Below are 23003 nucleotides of genomic sequence, written 5' to 3'. Positions count from 1 at the left end.
ACGTGCATCAAGCCTTATGTGCTTGCGGTTTGCAAACTTGACACGTGCGCTGTATGATTTGCTAAGCGTGCATGATGTCCGCATTGGGGGGGGGGTCATAATATTGTGACTGGACCCTGTATGTGGCATAGTGTATCTCACAATTCGGCTTATCGCATAGACATCAGAAAAGAAAATAAATGAAGTAAAAGGTTTAGGAAACTAAAGGAAAAACTTTAGTCCATCAGAAATGGAGAAAGTAAACGAAAACAGAAAATACTGTAATATATTTTTTTACAGACTAATTTTGTGAAATATATTCAAATCACTATTACGCTTGTAACGTGAATTGGCTGGGACTTGGGAGGTAGAAAACATTGAGAGAGAGAGAGAGAGAGAGAGAGAGAGAGAGAGAGAGAGAGAGAGAGAGAGCTTTAAGATTTAAAAAAAAAACATAACCTGACTCCCATTAAAGTCATTTATTTTAAACAGCTCGAATTATATTAACGTATTTTCATTTGGTATTTTTCTCTTCTAACTCAGTTAAATCCTTCTCTAACAGCATGGATAGTTTGAGAGTTGGGAAACTTAAGGAAACGGAACCGGCACAGAGTTCCTTCAATACAAAGTTGTCCCGGTCCTTGGTAGGATATAGAAACAACTGTCCGAAACAGATCAGGCAGTTGCAATGCCATTTATTTTTAACCATCCCGAACCACAGTCCCAGCTGTCTATCAGCACATCAACTGTGTTGATAGCAGAGTTAGTAGGTCTTTGGCGACCGTTCCACATAAAATTCTGGAAAGTCAGGTTTTTCATTGAATGAAACAGACAAGTCGACTGCAGGACAACGATATCTACAGACGCAATTTTACACTGATGCCTCATGGCCTTAGTTGCTGTCACACAAAATTAAACAGACAACAAGAACAACACTAATGAGTTGAGAAGTTGTGGAATGACCACAGTCCATTTTATGTTAATTGCGTAGGGTCAACAAATTGAACATTGTAGTCTTTAAATGACCTAGAAGACCAAAGACATTTTTGGTTGAATCCAGGCATTTAAAAATTTTGGCACAGACTTGAGACTAACTACAGGTAAATGTTTCCTGCTGTTATTTGTCTTGGAGAAAAAAAAAAAAAAAAAATCGCTCCCTTGATGCAACGTCCTAATGATAAATATCTTTTAGGGCAGGGTTATGAAAGTTTTCTGAGACCCATAATTCCTGGTTGGGCTCTTTGCATCACAGATTAATACTTACTAATCTGTGCTTTTCATGTTTTATGTTGTGTATTTTCTGGTAGGTGTAAATATGATGTAGAGACATATTTACGTGCATGGAGTTACATGGCTGGGGGAGACCTTTGTCCAGCAGTGGTCTGTCAGTGGTTGAAAACGAACAAGAGAAGATTAAATATGATTCCCTCGCAAGTAGAATAATCTGCTCTTCCAAGTTTGGGTTCGATTTCTGTATCGACGGAGGAATTTTATGGATTTTTTTATTTTTCCCCACATCGCCGCAAAATTAGTTGGTCAGTGTTGCATCATTTTTTTACCGGAAACTCAGGTTTTCACTTTGCAAAACTGGCAAACCGACTTTGGAATGACGCTGTTTATAAATATGATGCCGTATACTAATGTCTCAAGAAGGCTACGGCGTAGCCGAGTTGTCAGGGCGCTAGTACAGTGGTACGTGCTCTTTAAGTGGACCAGGTTTCAAGCCCGTGACCACTAAATACGATAAGCGTATGCATTGACGTTAGGTGCATTGGCGTTTTACGGGCCTGGCCAACCGGCTTGAAAAAATTCGGCTGGACATATCAACATGGAGGAACGACAAGCGTTCCATCCATGTCGCTGACCCCAAACCGGGTCTGCGCGGTTAGCACAGTCGTATCGACACCGTCCTTCCCACACCGGGTGGAAAAGCCCCGGGTTCGAATCCCGTCGATGACGACGCGAGGAACTTTAGTGGGCATTTTTCACTCATTGGCCGAGTTAGTCGGTCTCAGGCGTAGATGGCAAGGTTTTCTTTCCCAGAAACTGGGTTTTTTTCGTCCAGCAAAACAGGCAAATCGACCAGAGGACACACAATTTTCAATCATAATACATATATGGGTATATGTAAAAGATGCAGGTGGCCCCTGACCAGGATAAACAGCGCGGATAATTTTTTTTATATTGCTGTCTCAAAGCCTTAATTGTTTTCATGTAAATTTTAAACAACAACAGCTTGAATATGGTTGGGTGCAAAATATCATTTTCCAGTCTTTCAATAACTACAACTTGAATGTGGTTAGATGAAAATCATATTTCCAGTTGAGGCATAATTCAATAAATTTAAAAACCAATACAACCAACTTTGTAGCTGGCTAACTAAATCGATATATAAAACTAAAATAAAAGTTTCTTTCTTCACGACGTTATGTATGTATTATCTTAAGTTCAATCGGCAAGTGGAATGGTATTTTTTACACTGTGTAGAAAAAAATTAAATACGATATCTTAGCCAAGCTGTTTTCCAGCAGAGCAATAGTGAGTTTCTTTCGTCCCCCTCCCTGATGCATATTTCTCATTTTGGGAATAATTAAATTAGCTAAATATGTATCAGACATATATAGATTGCTAAAAGTTTTAATTTGTTTTCTCTCTTGAGAATTTTCCTCTTTAATTTTTTTTTTTTTTTTTTGTTTTGCGCATGCAGTTTTCTCTATTACCCCTTTTTATGTTGTAATAGTTCGAAGCCGTTTCTTGTTGTCCGGTGGAAGTCGCGCTGTGCCGGTGGTGTGAGTATTGAAGTATCACACACTTGTTTCTCTTTAAGTGTTAAATGGAATGAATTTATGTGCTTCAAATGAAGTTGTCAGTAATGAATTTTGTAACGCTGATAATAGCAAACTATATATGAAAATTTAGGACATGATTTGTTAAGTTAATTCTCGAGTATATGGACTGTGTAAAGGAACGTTTATTCTAGTTGGTGGAGATCGTAGGTAAGAAAAAAAAAAATAATAAAACGCGTGGAGACCTTTCCTCGAACAAATTTATTTAGTTATAATTTTTAATTAGAAAGTGAATAACGGTAAGTAATTATTTTAGTCATGAGTTTAATTTAATATATGTCTCATTTATGACTTAGGAATTGTTTCAATGCGTATATCAGCCGAATGTGTGTATTGGTGGGAGGGGGGGGGGGACTAGTGGTATTAGTATACAGCATTATGAAATTAGTGAAAGTTTTTATATCCAGCAGCTCGAAATATGTTAATTTATTTATGCCCACATACCAACGTATTTCTAATATAAGAAGTGATAAAAACAAGGAAAAGGCACCATGAAGTTATCAGCGATTGGCTGTGTGATAGCCGGGGTTTTCGAAAATATTTGAAGATTTTAAGTGATTAAATTTCTTTTTATTCTAAGACTGATATGTACACGCATATTATAATTATACATAAATGATGACATTTATAATGCATCTCAGTGGGTGGCTATGTTCTACATATAGAAATGTGAAGAGTATTTATATCATTTTATTTTAAACATTTAATTTTATTACATACTTTCGGAATAGAGGATTTCTTGCATGATTCTTATGTTTTTTTAATAGTTGTTATAGAGATGCATTCTTCCCTATTATTATTTATTATTATTTTTTTTTTTTTAAAGGTGTGACGATTTCTGGCTTCTTCCTTGAAAAATGATTTACATATTTTTGCAAATCTCTGAACACTTCCACAACCTGCAATTAGTTAAGTTCAGATGTATAGTATATTTTCAATGTACTCATATTGATATTTTTTGCCTGTATATATGTAATACAGTCAGATAAATGCAGCTTATTTGATAATTTCAAACTTGCAAATTGCAATTTTGAAACCAGCTACATTTACATTGAAGTTTGTCAATCATTCAGACATGATTTGTTGCTATGTGTAAAGCATTAGTAGAGGCATATGATGCAAGAAAGCAAGCTTATATAGCATCAGCCAAAATAAAAAAAAAAAAAAACCCTTCCCATTTCACACATCGATTCACTCCAAATGTTTGTCTAGTTCTTCCTTGAACTTATTTAAGTTGTCAACCTCCGCTATGACAGATGGAAGTTTGTTCCAACAATCAATCACCCACTGGCTAAAGACAAATTTCCACACATCTGTTCTACAACTGTCTTTCCACAATTTTAATTTGCCCCCTCAGGTGAGTAATCTGAGCAAGAGGAAAAATCCCATCAGCATTGAGCATGCTCAAACCATTCAAAGCCTTATACACGTCAATCAGATCACCTCAAAGGTGCCTAGTCTCCAGACATTGCAATTTGCAGAATTCAAGCCTTTCTTGGTAACAGCAACCCTTTGTTCTATTCACCAATCTTGTTGCCCTTCTGTACTCGTTCCAGCAGCTCTACATCCTTCCTAAAATGAGGCCTCCAGACCTGTATGCAGTACTCAAGGCATGGCCTGATCATTGCCTTATACAAGGGGATAATCACCTCTTTATTGCTGCTAGCAAAATTCCTGTATATCATTGACAAGTCTACCATGAGCTACTCTTGCAGCCCGTTTGCTCTGATCAGAAAACTTCATATCTGACTGCACAATTACCCCCAGATATTTTTCATTCTCCATTGCACTCAGTGTAGTACCACACAGTTGGTACGTTACTCTGGGGTTACTGCTACCCATATGCAGTACTTTACATTTGTCAATTTTAAACTAATTTGAATTGCATTTATTTTATTGCAACTTCTGATTTGGAAAAATGTCAAATTTGGAATTTTATGCAAATGTTAATGTGAGTGAATAGGGAAATCTGTTTCTAAAACATTGGAAATTATACTGTATGTTCACCATGTGCATATTCCCTTTTGCAAACCATGCTTATAGGTTTCAAAATGAGGAATGACTGATTGCAACCTCTGTACTTATTAAATATATCTCATATATCTATAAACTCTTACCTCTATCTGACTATGATTTATCCATTTTATCAAAAAAAAAAAACTTCAAACAAGATAATATATAAATGAAAGTGGCTTAGTGATGAAAACCATAAAAAATAACAAATACAAAGAACAGCTCTTATGTTTAACTTTTGTCACTCACACAAATTATATATATAATGTGTGTGGTTTGTAAAATAAATAGTGTCTGTGGAAATGAAAAGTACACACAGTGCCTGAACTAAGAGAAGTTTAAAGGATAGTTGAAAGTGGAAGTGAAGTAGTGGTTAAACAGGTGAAAGAATTTGAAAAACCTAATACAAAAATGAACTGGGACTGAGGAAGCAAACAAAAATTGAATAAAAATGAAAAATAACAAATAAGTAAATAACACTGTATTCAGATATGGGAGGGCAATTATAGCAAGAGATCGAATCAGGGGATGGCAAATATGCAAAATCTGAATATAGTAGATGAAAATATGATTCATCAGGGGACTACTCCTGACCACGTATCAGGTACTGCGTTTCCAAACTTGTCTGTAGTATTAGAAAAAGGGTGGAAGCAAATATTGCAGCCTTTATCGTAATACTAGTAGACAAAATAGTCCCTACGCAGTGTAAAAATAAAGTTAATAATGTGAATTAAAATAAATACAAATTTACAAAAGTATAATGTGAAATATAATACAAATGTATGTGAAGTGCAGAAGGGGTGAAAGGTAATTAAATTAACGTGGTTGAAAATTAAATTCAAATATAAAGCAGAGCAATTTGATCAAAAAAGTGTGGACAAGCAAATGGTAAAATTTTTGGGGAGGGGAAGGAGAGAAAAAGATAGTCAAAAGAAGGCGAAAATAGTGATAGGATTGAGGATAGACGGAGCGTTTGTATCACGAACGTGATATGAATGTATTTATATTTTTTATTTTTGTACATTTTTTTTTTTTTTTTTTGTTTGCTTCCTCAGTTCCAGTTCAATTTTGTACTAGGTTTTTCAAATTCTTTCACCTATTTAACCACTACTTCACTTCCACTTTCGACTACCCCTTAAACTTCTCTTTGTTCAGGCACAGTGTATACTTTCCATTTCCACAGACACTTTATTTTACAAACCACATATTATTTATATCCTTTTGCTTCTTTTACTGCTGCTCTGCACATTTTGGAGCATTAGACATCTGTTTACTGAGAATGCAGGGAGAAGCTGGGGTACTGGGAAAACCCATTTGACAGCTAAAAGTTTCCCCTGGTTCTCGTGTTGGCTTTCTTTACCTTTGCTGAAGTGGTAGAATTGTTGCACGAGTCATGAATGCATGTCAGAATAGTTAGTGAATGACCTTGACCTGTGTCTAGAAGTTCTCTTCACTATATAACATAGTGTTTAGATTAAGAACCCAAAAAACTAGATTCACTGGGCAAGTCGTGCAAAACTGGGTATTTCTTCTTGCTCCCCTATGGGGCCCCCCTCCTCTCTCTCTTACACACAAAACAAAATTCATTTTTGATGACACAGTTGTTTACCATGTGTAATCACTTTCAGACAACAAAAAAGTGTGATTAAATTGTGGGCGAAAACTGTTTTATTCAGTTGTATTTCTTTATCTTTAAGGCAGGAAAATTATTTCTATAATTTTAGTCTGTTTACATGTTTTTTGTTCTTTAAAAAACAAACTATTTGAAGCACAAATTGATTGCAATTAAAACAATTATTTTTAATTACAACAATTGTTAGTTTTAATTTCAATTAAAACTAAATGTTTTTACAACTTCTCTCTCTCACATACACACACACCTAACTGCATTTATTATCTAAACAGTGCTTTAGCTTTTAAACTTGTATTAATATACTTAACATTGGCTACATGATATTTATATATACTCATGACAAAAACATTATAATGACTCCTATCTCCATGGGTGGACACATTCCACATCACCTAGGAATGACATTATTGATTGCTGAAGCATATATAGTGATGATGCAGTAGCGACTGACAGTATGAACCCTGTGTAATAGGGAAAGACCCGATGGAGTTTGAATGGGGAATGATTTGTGCTGCTAAGTAGGCAGGGGCCAGCATCTCAGCAGATGTAGGTATAATTAAAGACATGACTACAGTGGTCTCAGACAGTTTAAATTATGTGCAGTGGGACCAACTGATGATGTTACCAACAGCAAATTCTAAGTGGGAAATATTTGAAGAAGTAATCTACCAACAAAGAAATCAAAAAGTCTACCAACAATACTGTTCAAGGCTTAGACATAAATGGATGTCAGATGAACTATTCAGACCCGTGGCAGAGATGAAAAATGCACAGGATGCATATAAATTATCAGGTGATACAGAAGCCTATGGTAGATATTAGTGTGTATTCAATTCACAAAGGAGGTTAGGCAAGCTAAGACAGATTATGATAAGTCTCTGGCAAAGAAAAACATCAAAGACTTCTATGCTTATATTAACAGTAGAAGGAAGGGATTGAATTGCATTGGGCCACTTGATCTCTTTTGGGTTAACTGTTGATGACCCTGCTCAGGTTGCGGATAAATTTAATAGATATTTTGCACCTACATTCACACATGAGGAACATTTGCACATCTCCAGTCCGTGGGAACCTCCCCTGAGTCTAAGGATGCTCTCATAATTATGGCTAAGGGTTTGCTTAGTTGCTTTGCCGCCTCCTTTAATATAACTGGATAGATCCCATCCACCCCAGGTGCTTTTCTTATGTTTAACTTCAACAATTTCTCCTCCACTTTGCTTTCAGTTATTCCAAAATCATTAAGTATCCTGCTACAATTTGATAATCTTCTGCCATTTTCAAACCTTAATAATTCCTCATGTGTGAATGTAAATGCAAAATACTCATTCAGTTTGTTTGCTATCTGAGCAGGATCATCAACAGTCGAACCATCGATGTCAAGTGGACCAATCAGATTCATCCCCTTACTTTTAGAGTTTATATAAGTAAAGAAATCCTTGCTGTTTTTCTTAGCATCTTTTGCCAAGGATTTCTCATAATCTGCCTTCGCCTGCCTAACCTCCTTTGTCACCTGATTACAGACTAGCTTATATCTGCCATAGGCTTCTGAGTCGCTTGAAAATTTATATCCATCCCATGCATTTTTCTTCTCTATTAAGAGTCTCATTAATTCGTTAGATAACCATTTAGGCCTAAACCTTGAACAATATTTCTTAATAGGTATGAAACTTTTAGTAGCTTCCACGATTAATTCCTTGAATGCTTCCCACTTAGAATTTACTGTTGGTAACATCGTCAGTTGATCCCACTGTACAGAATTTCAAAACTGCCTGAGACCACTGGGTGGAAGAAATCTATCCAGTTATATTAAGGAAGGCAGCAAAGGAGGTAAGCAAACCCTTAGCCATAATTATGAGAGCATCCTTAGATTCAAGGGAGGTCCCTGTGGACTGGAGATGTCTGATTGTATCCCCAATTTATAAAAGGAGATCAAAAGGTGACACAAATAATTACAGACCTGTTAGCTTAACATCTGTCCCAGTGATAATAATGGAATTACTGGTTAAAGAAGTAATGCTGGACCATCTGGACAGGCATGCAGTAATACTGCAATTACAGCATGGAATTGTTAAGGGGCAGTCTTGTCTGGCCAATCTGATCGGTTACTATAATTCAGTGACCAAGGAACTGGATGCAAAAAATAATTTTGACATCATATACTTAGAGATCAGGAAGGCTTTCTTTTGATACTGTTGCATATAAAAGACTACTGTACAAACTCTAGCAATGTGGCATTAAGGGCAAGTTACTGCTATGAATAAAGGGATGGTTAAGTGGAAGAAGACAGTAGTCATTAATGGCACAGCTCTTTGTGTACTAATGTTATTAGTGGAGTTCACAGGGTTCAGTGCCAGACCCATTGTTGTTTACAATATTTATCAATGGTATTGATATATCAGGCTTAATGTCTAAGTTTGCAGGTGATACAAAGGTTGGCTAACAACAGTCATCAGGCTGAGTTACTGCAACAAGATCTAGGAAAATTGGGGTGATGGGCTGAGAAATGGCAGTTGAAGTTTAATGTTGACAAATGTAAGGTACTTACATGTGGGTGGCAGTAACCTCAGAGTAACTTATCAACTGTGTGGTACTACATTCAAGGTAGCGGAGAATCAAAAAGACCTGGGGGTAATTGTGCAATCAGATATGAAATCCCCTGAGCACTGCAGGCATCCTGCTGGAACAGTTGACAAGGTTTAGTTAATGATATACAGAAACTTTGCTAGCAGGGATAAGGAGGTGATTATCCTTTTTGTATAAGGCCAAGGTTAGGCTTCATCTTGAGTACTGTATACAGGTCTGGAGGCCTCACTTTAGGAATGAAGTAGATTTGCTGGAACAGAAACCAGATTGGTGAAGGGAACAAAAGGGTGCACTTACCTAGAAAGGCTTCAGTTCTGCAAATTGCAGCATCTCAAGACTTAGGCACCTGCGGGGCGATCTGATTGTGGTGTTTAAAGTCTCGAATGGATTGAGTGAGCTGAATGTTAATGGTTTCTTCCATTTGCTGAGACTACACACATGAGGGGGCATAAATTCAATATGATGAAGGATGATTGTAGGATAGATATGCCTTCAGCCAGCAGGAGTGGGTGGTTTATTGTTGGAACAGGCTTCCATCTATTGTTGTGGAAGTGGATAGGTTGAATAAATTCAAGGAAGAACTACACAAATTCTTGGAATGTACGGATGGGTGAACTGTGTAGGTTTTTTTTATTTTTTGGCTGATGCTGCACTTGTTGGTTTCTTGCATCATTTTTCACTATTACTATTATTGGCTGTACAGGGGTTGCTGTAGTGAAGACATGGCAAGAATGGTCCAAAGAGGAACACACAACCACCCGATGTACTAGGATGGGGAGACCACCATTGGTTGACAGTTGAGGTGAACAGCAGTTGGCATATGCTGGCTGGGACAACAGATGGCTCGTGGTTCCTCAATTAATGGCAGAATGCAACCAAGGCACTCAGACATGTTTCTGAGCACATCATCTAGTGGATGCTCTTGCATATGGCCTACCAAGTAGGCAGCCTATTCATATGCCCATATTGACCAATCATCGTTGACATTTCTGTCCCTGCAGTGGCACGGCACACCATTCCTGGACATTGGATGATTGTAAAAGTCTTGTGGTTTAATTGATCAAGATTCCAGCATCTATTTACTGATAGATGGATGCGTATTTTTTACTGTGAACAGATGAATAGCTGGAACCAGACTGTACGATTGGATGAAAATAGGTTTCTGGCAGTGGTATCATGGTTTGGGAGACATTTTCATGGACATCACAGTTCTCTCTTCCCTACTGAGCACACCTTCACTGTCAGATCCTACTTTTGCATTGTTTCGCACCAAGTTTTGCCCTGCATGGTGATCAGTGCATCCAAATATCACTGGGCTCTGGTTATTTCGAAGTGCAAAAAAGGCTGTGCTTGAAAGGGGCTAGTTTCGAACCCTATTGTATGTCATTTTAGCTCCCCCAGCCCTAGAGGCATATGTAATGATTGTTTGAAATATGTTGTCATATAGAAGATGGAGTGCTCCTCCTTTTATTTCCCAGTCAGTACAAATAACTCTCCAGAGTTGGCATATGGCATCTTTATCTTCTCTTGATGTTTTATGTGAGCAATAAAGCTCAGCTACTCTTCAATGACCGCTCCACCTCTCCTGTCTTTTCTGTCCTTTCTGTATACATTGTACTCCCCATATTCAAATTCAGCATCACTTATGTCTGAGTGACACCAAGCATCTGCTATTCCTACAATGCCTGCATTTGATGATGTAATCTGTACTTCAAATTTATTTACATTGCTCCTAACATAGTGTACATGCAAGTATACAGCATATGTTCTTACTCTTAGTTACCCTAACACAGCCCATATATTCATTTGTCCCATGATGACCCGCAGTAGAGCCTGAAATCCCAGACACCTTGCTTTTCCAAGTTGCTGCTTATACCAGTAGTAGCATTGCAAGAATCCCTTTAACCTCTGCCTGTGGCTCTAGTTAAATTATTAGTCTGTATCCCCCAAAGATAAGTTTTCTGACCCACTTATCACTGCCTCAATAGCATCAGCAAATATTCTTGCACCCTTCTATTTAAGTGTATTCCATCTCTGTAAAAACACTCTCCTGTTAACAAGCACAGACCGCACTGTGAAAAATGAGCCTTGCACAATCTCTCCATGGCTAAATTGATTGAGAAGGCTCTCCACATATATTCCTTCCTATCATGTCTGGGCAGAATTGCAGACACGTTTTAAAATTCAATCCTAACTTGCGACTTTTTGCTAATATTGCCCTGTACTTGTTAAGTAAGTCCTCGGATGTCCTCTTAATATCATTAGTGCCAATGTGTACAAGAATATAACATTTTGTGCCCTTAAAAGATATCTGCTCTACAATGTTATCTACTTTTGCCCGCTAGCAGACATACCTTGATCCTATTCCATCTATCCTTCTTGCACAATGTATTTCCTGTTTCCCTGACAATAGTCACCAACAATAACTAGCTCCTATTGGACTAGTGCATTCTGCCTTGAAGATTGCTGCTGCTGTGTTGTCTGACGCACAAGAGTGAGCTCTGGCATTGTTGGGCAGCTGAGAGTTTGATGGGCTCCCATTTTAATTCCTTCAATGGCATCTACCCTACTCTTCAAACCCTTGTAGATGCCCATCAAAATGCTGAGTTAGTGCCTAATTTCTTCACACTGTTGCACCTAGCTCATGCAAAGACATCCTCCTTGGTTGGATCATGTCCTGTTCCAGTAAGGTCTGGAAACATTTCACAAGTTTTGCATTTTTTAGACTGTGATGCATTGGAGAATTGTCCTCTTCAGTTTTCCCAAGCCACAGCACTCCTGCTACTTTGTGCCTCTTCTACAATAGCAATGCCCTCCAGAACACTGCTAGGGCTTCATAATCCTGGTAATTGGCAACTACATCACTCCCAAGTAAGCTACTGGGTCAACCCCCCAGTCTTGTCAACAGTGGGAGTGCTGTGCTCTAAGGGGAGGTCTTTCTGACTGAGCCTGATACCACAAAATTATGACTACTTGTTTTTGCTTTGTTTCTAGCAAGCACTTGGAATGGAACTGGCCTTCTATGGTTCCTGGCCCTTGCAAATTTCTTTGCCATAACTGGTCCATCAAATGTTCTTTTGTAACTTGTTATCCATATCAAAGATTGCAAGCTTTGAGGTTTGGGGGTCTATTGACCTCCACGTGTAGCTCAGCTACCTTAGGACATGCAGAAATCTTCTTTATGTCCTTGTCTATGCGAGCTTCCACCACCACCATTTTCTCTTGTGGGTCTGACAGAAAGTATCTTGACATCACTTAGCACCAGACAAATGGACTTAAGCAACTCAGTTCATATTTCATCATTTGTACAGTGCCTGTCCGAACTTGTCTTCATTATCAATGTCTTTGGCTTCTCAAATGGCTCTTGGCAGACAACATCAGCAAAAGTCCTAGGACTCGCTTGGATTGGTTCTTGGGCTTGGCTCGTGTAGCTAACCTGTTCACCAACTCAGTTTGCATTATAACCATCTCCAAATCATCCCAGAGTGTCAAAATATCCACAATAAATCCATTTGAGAGATCAAGTCCATCATTGAATAATATCTTTTGAAGCTTGCCTTAGTTAGCTTGGTGAAGCCTCCAGTCTTCTGTCCTGACTCCATTGCTGTACCAGAGTCTACTGTCACACCACCCATCTCAGGAGGAATATTCACATGACTCTTTGGAAGCTACAGACAGTTATCATTTTGTATGACATTCCTCATGTTCCTACTTCAAGTGGGCCCAGGATCCTCTATGCTGACAATTTCTATAATTGAAAACTTTACAGCTTTCTTATTAACTCTGCCTTTCTTGAGCTTCTTATCCTGCTAAGGCTACTTTTCTTTGGCTTCTTCCTCTTGGCAGCCTTTTCTTCGGCTACCTGTTCTTCATTGGATGCCTTTTCTTTAGCTACCTTTCTCTTTCTTTCAGCAGAGTCCTTAAGCTTTTGCAGGAGAGATTTCCCTGTTCTAATTCTCATTTGCTCTGGAAGAGAATAAGTGCTCAGATTGTTCTGGACTTGATTCATAATGAATTTCTAGACTCCGCTCTTCTTGCCGCCTTAATAGAGGTTCTTGCCTCTTAGATGCCATAACAACTAAATAACTACTAATAAACTAACAATACAGGTTAATAAGTTACAGAAGATGAAACTAGTTAACTTAAACTTATTAGAACAAACATACAAAAGGAACTGGAACAAATACTCAGAATTTTGAAACAAGAAGCCTAATAAATCTTTCTGCCAGCCTAGGAGGAACCCCAGCTGCCCAGCCTAGACTTCATTGAGGTGGAGCTTCTTTACTGGCTGTGACCTATGGAGGGAAAAAAGCGAGAAAATCAAAGATAAGGCACAAACCTATGACATAGATCAGAATACTGGTGAAAACCAACATTGATGGCACCTGGACTTTGCTGAACGTATTGTCATTTAAGTTGACCAGTAAGTTATATACCACTCATGCTTTTGCACATGTTTGTCTAGAGCTCATCTGCTTATGTGTTCTTAACCAGTGATATGTCATTTGGTTATTTAACAACAATAAACGGATCATCACTTTTTGGTGAACTTAAATAAACAGAGATTTTACTAGTGAGGAAATTTTGGACTCTTCCTGGGGACATCACACTCCACACCACAAGTTACTGTCCCCACCACGAGCAGGTAGGTCACTACTGTCTTTACTCACACAAGTCATGACTCACACAATACCTACCTCCATTTCCAACTCCCTGACCTTGGAATATGTGGAAATCTTCCTTATATCCTCGTCTAATGGAGCTTCTAAAATCACTCTTATTACTTATAGACCTTTCTGAAAATAACTTAACATCAGGCAGAACCAAACAGACCAACCTCAGCAACTCTGATCTCATCTGGTCCCTTGTTCAATATCTGTCTGAGCTAGGTCTTGTTAATTAATGTCTTTGACTTTTTTGGTTGTATAAATGTTTTGTTTGACAGTATTGGTGAAGATCATGGGTAGTGTTTTCTCCAGGACCTATTGAATGGGCGCACTGCCCAGTGAATTTAACTGATCCCCCCCCCCAGCTAAAATTTAAACAATTCTCGTGGTACCATATGGTACTGCTTACTGATCTCAACCAATATTAATTCGAACATACTATGTGATCAAGGTCAATGTGACAGGAGCATATAATGTTAAATTATGCAATTAATTTTTGCTCTGGATCGCTTAAGTTACATTTATAAATAACAGAAAATTTTATAATATTCCTAAGTATTACACTTCCCCACCTGGCTACTTCATAATGCCATCTGGCTGGCAAAATTTTTTGGGGAGAACACAGATGGGTCTTGCCTTAACTGGTTCTTGTGCTTGAGTCATTGTGTAGTTAGCCTGTTGTTCAACTAGGTCTCTGCAGTGACTGTTTCCAGCTCATCCCAGAGTGTTATGTCTACTATAGGACCATTAGTGGACTCTATGGTCCCCTATAGGACAATCCAGTTCATCACTAAACAGTATTTTACATAGCATCACCTCTGTCAGCTTGGTTAAAGCTCCAGTCTTTTGTCCTGAATTAACTACACCAGAGTCCAGATTATTATCACCAGCCTCAGAAAGAGTTTTGTTATCAGAGGCCACTATCACATGGCATCTCCGTAGCCAGGTGGGAAGGAGCAGCAGTGCGTAGCATACGCTTCTTGATTAAACCGGGGTTCGAGCCCGTCACCACCAAATACGGAGGATGCGAAAAGGTCAGGGAATGACCACCGCATATCCCAGAGCAATATGGCCTTAGTTGCTAATGCTCCAAATAACTAACTAACCACTATCACAGTCTCCTTTTGTAGAGTACTCCTTGTAACCATTCTCCTTGAGCTGTGGCCAAGGTCCTCCAATCTGGCAATATCTGGTCAGAAACTCTCCAGCTTTCTTTTTACCTTTCTTGGACTTTTTACCCCTCTTTTATTGAGGTTCTTTCTCTTCATCAGCCTTTTCTTCTGCTTCTTCTTTGAGACTTCTCAGAAAAGAACGTCCCATCATTTCTCTCATCTTCCAGAATAGAGTAGGACTGCTTGGAAAGCTCTGGACTTTCAAGATACTTGTCAAGAGTCCACCCTTCATGTGGTGTCAAAGGGGAGGTACTTGTCTCCTGATTGCCCTAATACTTAATAACTAATAAAAAAACAACTAACAATACTATTAATAGATTAAGCAGATGTTACTGTGGCTAAATTAAATTTAATAGTACAATCATGCAAGAAGACCAAAATGATGCATGGAATTTTGAACAAGCCCCAGTTGCCCGGCCCAGACTATGGGGTGGTGGGGCCTCTTCACCAGGTTTTAACTTGCAAGAAAATCATTTAAGACAGAGATCACAGAAAACTCACAAAAACCCAAGACAAGTCAAAACTTGATGGCACTTTGGCCCTGGTTGAAAGTCTTGTCATTTGAGTAAGCTATCATAGTTTCCACCTGGGTTCTTACCCATATGCGACTCATTCTCATATGTATGTTGTCTCATAACTCTCAACTGGTTGGGTAGTAATAATAACAACAAAACAGAAACCCCATTAAGGTTAACTCAAAAGAACAGAAAACAAAAAGATTACGTAATCAACCATTTGGCTTTGTGGTGGGGATGGGCCTTCACACCTTCACTGTGTTCAAGAAAACTTGCTTAACAAAGTGGCATAACATAGAATTCTCTATATACAAGCAAATCTTTCAAAGGGTCCTCAGTCAGAGTGGGCATTTCTCACTCCAGGTGAACATGTGAAGTCCAAATACAGTGTACTTTGCAACGTGTGGAGACCAATCTCTGACTCTGCACAAGGGCACACATCTGAGTCAACCACACCCAGCTGAAACAGCCTGGACATCAAGCCATGTCCAGTCAGGACACAACAGGCTGACAGCCCAAACTGCAGCCATGGCCTCAGCCTGTAGTCAGCAGTTCGAGCAGAGGGTAAGGAAGTATAAAGATGACTTCCTTTTTTAGAATTTGTCTTTACCCTTGCTAAATGGTGTCCAGTTCACCGTGGATATGCCTCTATTCAGATAACAAAATCAGGCCATCAGCCACCCACCCAACTGGGTATGACTGGATGTCCAAAATATTTCTAGCGACCCTTCAGTAAGCAAGACCCTGGTTGGCAGGAATTTTCCCCACCAACACACACAGCTTCTGTGACGACCATTTTACAAGCCCCAGTAATTTTGAGAAGAGCAAACACACTCACTCACTCTGTGTGTGTACGCGCACCAGTTGGAGGAATTCCCCAGCTTCCTTGCCCAGACCACAGGAGATGAAGCCTCTTCACCAGAGAAAATCAATTAGGATGCAATCTAACACAGAAAGCACAAAAAAACTTGCAAAAATCCAACACTAGTCAAACCTTTGGGCCCTGACTGAAAGTATTGGAGGACAATTTACAAAATATTGGAGTGTGTTCCACAGTAACTAGTAGCTGTCATATAATATAATGCGGCCATTATATGGTATAGCAGTATGTATATCCCATGAATGCATTCATGAATAAAGATTTCTCATTGAAATTGTCCTCTGATATATATAAGAACTGTGACAAATTATTTTCATAATGACAGTGTTTTAAAACTACTTTAAATAAAAACTTGAATAATACAAGAGATTCTGATTTATTTCCCGCTATGGTTGCGAACTTTCTCACATTTGCCAGAACATCCCATAATTGGAAGCCTTTTTCTCTTGCTATATGTATTAGGGAAGAATGATTTTCTCTGTTTCTGCATTGACTACATAAGATGACATTCATTTCAACTGTCATCTGTATTCTTATCTTATGTGATGTTTAATGCATTGCAGCTCAATATTGAAATTTGAAATCTTTATTGTGTAGCCAGTCCTTAAATCTGATGTTTACAAATTTATTTTTGGATTTGCATAAGCCAATATACTGTATAAAACTGCATAGTTTTTGGGCTGGGCCAGTAGATAAGATGGAGAGGTGATTGCTGAGAACAGGGGTGGTCCCAGGATTTTCTAAAAGAGGGAGGCTCAAGTAGTTGAAGGGGGCTGAAGTAGTAGTGCTCAGGGGAATCATGAAACTTTAACCATCCACATAAAGCTTTAATTTAATCCACATTATTGATCATGAATTGGGGCTATGGCCCCTGCTGAGCACTGCTCCTGCCTCAGGATGTCACAGAAGGCACTTAGCATTTAATATTTGCTAGAATGGGTGCAGAAAAGAGCAGTGAGATTGGTGAGGGGAACAAAAGGATGCTCTTACTGAGAAAGGCATCAGTTCCACTAATTTATGTCTGGAGACTAGGCACATGTGAGGAGATCTGATTGAGGTTTTTAGGGCTTTGAATTGATTCAGCTCAATGCTGATCACATCCTTTTTCTTGCTGAGACTGCACACATGATGAGAACAAATTGGATTGTTGTAGGATAATGTGCAGAAATTGGTCTTCAGCCAGTGTATAGCTGATTGTTGGAACAAACTTCCATCTGGTGTTGTGAAAGTCTTGAATAAATTCAAAGAAGTAGACAAGCTGTTAGGGGGTTAGACAAGTGATATGGGAAGTTTTTTTTTTTTTTTGCTGATTCTGTATAAGCTTGCTTTCTTGCATCATTTACCCCTACTAATATAAGGGATAATGTAGACAAATTATTGGAAGGAATGGGCAAACAAATTTTTTTATTTTTGGTTTGTGCAATATAAGCTTTGTTTCCTTGAGTAGCGTTGCCAATACTAATACCATATTCATATCTCACTTCAGTTAACAAATTATCTAAGCTTGACCTTGTACATATCATTTGGAGTAATGTGCCATGGACATTGGTCTGTCCATTGCTGGTATATCAGACGTAATAAAACAGGTAGTGAAGTTCTAAATTTCTCTGGCTCCAACCATACAGGCTTTAAGTATAAATTATTCTATAAAACATTTAGGGTGTAAACCTCAAGCTATGGAAAAGTCTCTAGACTCTGTATAAGTATAGTGCAAAAGCATCAATAATACATATTATTGAACTCGTGAAGGTATTCACAATATGAGATATAACTTAAAACAATGCTGCTTTGCTAATATTCTGTTCATTCAGATTTGGCTATGTATTATTGATGCTTTGCACTATACTTATACATAGTATAAATTATTCATATTAGCAATGCTTGGAGTTGACTTGGCAATGCCAAGCTTAGAGTTGTCTTTTGACTGCTGTTCACTGGAGGAGCCATAGCATCCTCAAAGGTGGAGGTTCAGTATTAAGACATGTACAAATTCAGGTTACTGTATCTCAGTGCTTGCATTTAAATATAACCATGCTACCTTTTTAAATACAACCACCGAAATATATTCCCTGCAAACCTTTTTATATATATAAAAAATCTTTGTCTGGAATGGAATGGCAATTTATCCCCATGTTTGTGGTGGTGGGTATAAAACAAACATTTCGAGAAATTTTTAAAGAAAAAGTTTGTAGCTTGAGTATAATTGAAGATTTAAAAAACTGTATACTTAATCTTTTACTGTCAGATGACTAGTCTCATAGATGCAACTCCATTTTTATTTTTTAATTTTATGCAGGGCATTTCAAAATTACACTGAGCAAATGTAGGAGCATATTTTACAGCTAAAAAAAAGCCCTATAAATATATATCTCAAGTTTTTTGTTCCCAGAAACAATCAAACTTTTAAACATAATCATAAATTTAAAATAAACTGAAATAAACATTAGCATTAGTAGAACCATATGATGCAAGCTTATGCAACACAGCCAAAAAAAAAAAAAAAACCCTTCCATTTCACCCCTCCATTCGTTCCAAATGCCTTTCCAGCTCAGCCTTAAATTTATTTAGGCTATCAACTTCTACAACAAAAGATGGAAGTCTATTCCACCAATCAACTACCCACTGGCTAAAGGCAAATTTCTGCACATCTATTCTACAACTGTCTTTCTTTTCTTAATTTGAATCTATGCCCCCTCAGGTTCTTAATCTGAGCAAGAGGAAGAATCCCATCAGCATTCAGCTTGCTCAACCCATTCAAGGCCTTATACACCTCAATCAGATCACCTCGCAGGTGCCTACTCTCCAGGCCCTGCTTAAGATGCAATAGCATCTAAAGCATCTGTTCAAAGTAAGCTTCATTTTGTTTAACACTACATTCAACATGATGAATTCATGATTCCCTAGTATATCTTATTGTTTCAGAACTATTCTTAATGGTTACAGCAACTTTCAAAATGTAATTTTTTTTTTTTTTATTTCATTTGTCTTGTATGGTAATATGCATAGCATAAACTGTGTATTTCATGTGACCCCACGGAGAGCAGTATAAGGGTGTGAGGTTGGGTGATTGTCATGTCCGTTGAACAGGGCTGTTCCAACTAATCCATTGGTTATTGCATTCCATGTTTTAAAAAGTCAGAAACATTGCTGGAACATTGGGCTGTTACACTGCCATGCATAAACTACATCTTCCAATAGTTCCTACAAATTGTTCCTCAGGAAATGTAGATATGTCATTCCTGAAAGCCTTGCTGGTTAAAAAAAAAAAAAAAAAAAAAAGTATTGCCAAGAATGCCACACCAAACATTAAGGAAAAGGGGTGTTGATAATGAGTACTGACAATTGCATACAAGTCTTTCGTACAGGTATGAGTATTTCAAGAGTCAAGAATTGCATTTCTTGAAAAACATAGGCTGAGAAATCAAGGATCACACGTTTGTTGCAAAATGAGCCATTTTCTGCATCTGTTCATATCATGTGACAAAGGTTCTTGTAGAAATATACTGAAATGGATACAATTACTATTTGTGCATTGTACCCTGTACACTTGCAGATGAAACATTTATGCAACCTGACATTCGTTGATACTTGTGACAAAGGATCATTGTACAGCATGAAGTTTTTGCATTTGAAGTTTGTCAAATCTCCCATTTGTGCACATTATTTCTACCAGCATATACTTGTAATGGTTCATTGTACTTGTTTCCCAAACTGGGGTCTGCAATCCATAGACCCCCCCAGAACCTCTGGGGGTCCACAAAACTCTCTGGAACTGGTCAAATTATTCATTCTGTGTATAGCAACTTGATGATTTATAAATAAAATTATTATTATATAGTTATGTAAAAATAAGAATAGTTGAGTTGTCTTAAAGATAAAATCTTTTCTTTTCAGAAAACCCAGTGTACACACACACACACACACACACACACACACACACACACACACACACACACACAGAGAGAGAGAGAGATGGGTCTGCAAACTTTATTTTTGAAGGGATCCGTAAACTTGAGTTTTAAAAGGGTCCATAGGTCTCGGTAGTTTGGGAACCACTGCTCTAAGTCATCTCTCCAGAACAAAAACAAGAATGTTGGCAACACTTGCAGATAAACCAAAATTTTTCATTATATCTACAAGTGGCAGCTAGGGAATACTTACGAACCTCCCCATAAATTAAAATTATGTCAGTTAATTCAGCAGAAGCAAACAGATCCGATCAGATTGCATGATTATGACAATAAAATTTTTGCCACTGTTTGTTTTTGTTTCTAGTTGAATTATTGAAGGGAATTTTGCTTCATACACATGAATTTTCTTACTATGGAAATATGTTATAAGTGGCACACTGTTCTCATTGAGAAGTGAACCACTTGTGACTGGTTTAACGTGCAAATTCCCCTTTGTTCTAACTGTCCAGCAGTCCTCCATGTTGTAGCAACTATGCTCTGAATTAATTAGCTCAGTTATTATTGTTTCCCCCATATCAGTTGTAAAAATAACATTACACCATTTATTATGGCACCCAATTTTTCCCCTTCGTGCCAAAATGTTGAACTGGTATATTTAATCAAACTCTCAACCACTCGCCCCTCTTGTTACTGCCAAGTACAAAAAAGAGAAGAAAAAAAAGACAATGCTCCCTCTACCACCAGCTCAAAATGTATGCAGTTTCTGGTTTTGTTCATTGACTTTCTTTGCAGAATTCCTTAGTGTATATGTATGGCCTGTGATTTTGAATGACTTTTTAAGAGCAAATGCAGACTTATCTGCAAGCTCTTGCTTGAAGGTAGACATCTCCATACATGCATGCTGTATGAACAAATCTCCTTTAAAGTCTTTTATAACAGTATAACCTAAAAAAAAAAATGTGCACGAATGAATAATCTTTGAATTTTTTCTCCTCCACTTTAATCAAATAAGAGATCAAGCCCAAATAAATGCCTCAATTTTTTTACAAAACTTTATATTTCATTCAACATTGTTATTTGTAACATCCACAGAAGATAATCTGATCTCTGCGATTGCCCTTGATTATCAGTCTGCTGCAGACATTTCACTTGTCATTGTCACTTGGCATAGTAGTAGTGGCATGTGATGCAAGAAAGCAAGTGTATGAGCTTATGCAGCATCGGCCAAAAAAAAAAAAAAAAAATCGCACCATTCCCTCCAAATCCTCTCCAGTTCCTCCTTAAATTTATTTAACTTATCAACTTCTAGAACGACAGATGGAAGTTTGTTCCAGCAATTAGCATTAGTAGAGGCATATGATGCAAGAAAGCAAGCTTATTCAGCATCAGCCAAAAAAAAAAAAAAAAACCCACTCCCATTTCACCCCTCCGTTCGTTCGAAATACCTGTCCAGTTGAGCCTTAAATTTGTTTGGGCTATCAACTTCAACAACAAGTGATGGAAGTCGGTTCCACCAACCAACCACCCGCTGGCCAAAGGCAAATTTCCGCACATCTATCCGACATCCGTCCTTCCTCAATTTGAATTTATGCCCTCTGAGGTGATTATTCTGAGCAAGATGAAGAATCCCATTGGCATTGAGCATGCTCAAACCATTCAAAGCCTTATACACCTCTATCAGATCACCTCGCCGGTGCCTAGTCTCCAGACTCTGTAATTTGCAAAACTTAAGCCTTTCTTCGTAAGAGCAACCCTTTGTTCCATTCACTAATCTTGTTGCCCTTCTCTGTTAACCACCCACTGGCTAAAGGCAAATTTCTGCACATCTATTCTACATCTGTCTTTTCTTAATTTGAATTTATGCCCCCTTAGGTTCGTAGCGCCTCCGTAGCCGAGTGGTCAGGAGCGGGAGTGCAGTGGCACACGCTCTATGAGTAGACCGGGGTTCAAGCCCCTGACTGCTGAATACGGTCGATCTGCCAACCCGCACCGGACCAGCGTGGCAGATTATAGTCCATTTTCCCTCAGCATGAATTGTTGAGGAGGCTTCCATCCTGCAGTGGGTTGATAATGGCTGCAATTTTTTTTTTTTTTTTTTAGGTTCGTAATCTGAACAAGTGGAAGGATCCCATCAGAATTCAGCGTGCTCAACCCATTCAAATTTTGGTGATTAACTGTGCTATGATCAACAGCATCATCTCATTTAACCTTCTTTAGTCACTATGGATGTGTTTCCAATAGTCATCTTGCAAACAAAGAATTGTATGCGAGGAGGACTCAATTCTTGAATTGTTCTGAGTCAGAACAGTTTCATAGGTATGAATGTACAAAGTTGGAATGGCCAAAACAGAGTTTTGATTTGAATCCTATGGAATACCTGTGAGATGAACTGGAACATTGGATGAGGGCTAGACCAACACATCTAGATCAGTAGCTCAACTGGTTGCCATTCTGCAGAAAGAATGGAGATACTGTTGATTTACCCTCTCAACACCGTCTGCTTTTGAAGTAATGGAGTGCACGATTATGATCCATCAGTTGTTTGTTAGAATATGGCATCCTAATAAATAGTATAGCTTTTATACATTTCAGTGAAATGGAAAGTTACTGCAGTCTATTATTCATTGATGGAAAGTCTACCAAGGAGGGTGGAGTGTCTTAGTGGTTAAAGGGGAGACAGAGATACTGTTGTAGTGAGTAGTAGTGACATCAATGTGAAACTGACGTGTATTCATTTGGATACACGTCAAAACCCTCTTTGGAAGGTTATAGTAGTAATGGCAAATGATGCGAGAAAGTCTCAT

General features: G+C 38.2%; 1 protein-coding gene across 1 annotated transcript in view; it reads left to right on the top strand.

The window, feature by feature from the left end:
• The first annotated feature begins 2755 nt into the window (after positions 1-2755).
• LOC150077019 (kelch domain-containing protein 3) overlaps positions 2756-23003 on the top strand; it is a 139253-nt gene continuing 119005 nt past the window's right edge. The window contains exon 1 of the mRNA XM_090386810.1: positions 2756-2975. The gene's annotated coding sequence lies outside the window, so the exon portion shown is untranslated. The remainder of the gene's footprint in view (positions 2976-23003) is intronic.

This window comes from Mastigoproctus giganteus, chromosome 12 (assembly GCF_048544385.1).
Source record: "Mastigoproctus giganteus isolate SK-2022 chromosome 12, ASM4854438v1, whole genome shotgun sequence".
Taxonomy (NCBI): domain Eukaryota; kingdom Metazoa; phylum Arthropoda; class Arachnida; order Uropygi; family Thelyphonidae; genus Mastigoproctus; species Mastigoproctus giganteus.
The sequence above is the reverse complement of the archived record's forward strand: the minus strand, read 5'-3'. Positions and strand labels throughout refer to the sequence as shown.